General features: G+C 33.6%; 1 non-coding gene across 1 annotated transcript; it reads right to left on the bottom strand.

Moving 5' to 3' along the window:
• Positions 1-233: 233 nt before the first annotated feature.
• Positions 234-340, bottom strand: LOC139007726 (U6 spliceosomal RNA). Its single transcript, XR_011470891.1, has one exon. It is a non-coding gene; the product is annotated as a U6 spliceosomal RNA (small nuclear RNA).
• Positions 341-1,386: the final 1,046 nt, after the last annotated feature.

A 1,386-nucleotide genomic window follows, 5' to 3' on the forward strand; every position in this document is an offset into this window, starting at 1 on the left:
TAATAACGAGCTTTTAAATCTTCCAAATGCAAGGAATTTAGTTTTATTATGTGCTATATATTTTATTTGTTCATGAACTAACAAAGTATTTGTTGTTGTAAGTAAATCTAAGCTCTTGTGTTTTTCAAGAAGTGGATTCCACTGGTATAAATGGTGGAAAACCTTTCAGGAAGAAAGATACATGATAAATTAAGAGCCAAAAAGTGAGCCATAAATTTTCTTTCTTTTTCTTTTTAAATATGGAACGCTTCACGAATTTGCGTGTCATCCTTGCGCAGGGGCCATGCTAATCTTCTCTGTATCGTTCCAATTTTAGTATATGTGCTGCCAAAGCGAGCACAAGCCATAAATTTTCTACTCAGTAATCACACTCTTAGAAATTTAAACTAAATGATTAATTTTTTATTTTATGTTTTTTTCACATATTCTTTAGTTTTTATTTATAGTTGCATGGTATGTCATTGTGTGAATGTATCGTAGTTTATGCAACCAATCACCTCTGAGTGTTTTTCCTCAGTATTTTTTCATTACAAACAGTGATGTACCTTGTTCATATGTATTTTTGTACTGATGAAGGTGTATCTTCAAGGTAAATTTTGTTTCTATTTTTTTTCCTTTTTAAATTTAATTTATTGGGGTGACATTTTTAATAAAAGCATACAGGTTTCAAGTGTATATCTTCATAACACATCATTTGCATACTGCATTGTGCATTCAGTACCCCAAAATTAGGGCACTGTGGAAAACAGTTTAGAGTTTCCTCAAAAAATTAAAAATAAAACTGTCTTATGAGCCAGTGATTCCACTTCTAGGAATATATCCAAAGAAACACAAAACACTAATTTGAAAGATATATGCACCTCTCTATTCCTTGTAGCATTATTTACAATAGCCAAGATTTGGAAGCAGCCCAAAAGTCCATCAGTAGATGAGTGGATAAAAAGGTTGTGGTACATTTACACAATGGAATACTACTTGGCCATAAAAAAGAAGGAAATCTTACTTTTTGCAACAGCTTGGATGGACCTGGAGAGTATTATGCTAAGTGAAATAAGCCAGTTACAGGAAGGCATACATGTATGCCATATGATTTCACTTATATGTGGAATCTAATGAACAAAATAAACTGATGAACAAAATAGAAACAGATTCATAGATACAGAGAACAGGCTGACAGCTGTCGGGGGTAGGGGGTTGGGGGGCTGGGTGAAAAAAGTAAAGGGATTAAGCAAAAAAAAAACCTATGGTGATTGCTAGAGGGAAAGGGAGATGGGGGTGGTGGAAGAGGGCAAAAGGGTGATAAATGGTGGTGGAAAGAGACTTGACTAAAAGATTATTTTTTTAAGTAAAAGGAAAGGTAAGTTGGTGAAGATATTTTGTACAGAC

This window comes from Myotis yumanensis, unplaced genomic scaffold, assembly GCF_028538775.1.
Source record: "Myotis yumanensis isolate MYYU_CA2020_CCGP unplaced genomic scaffold, mMyoYum1.0.hap1 SCAF_3, whole genome shotgun sequence".
Lineage (NCBI taxonomy): Eukaryota > Metazoa > Chordata > Mammalia > Chiroptera > Vespertilionidae > Myotis > Myotis yumanensis.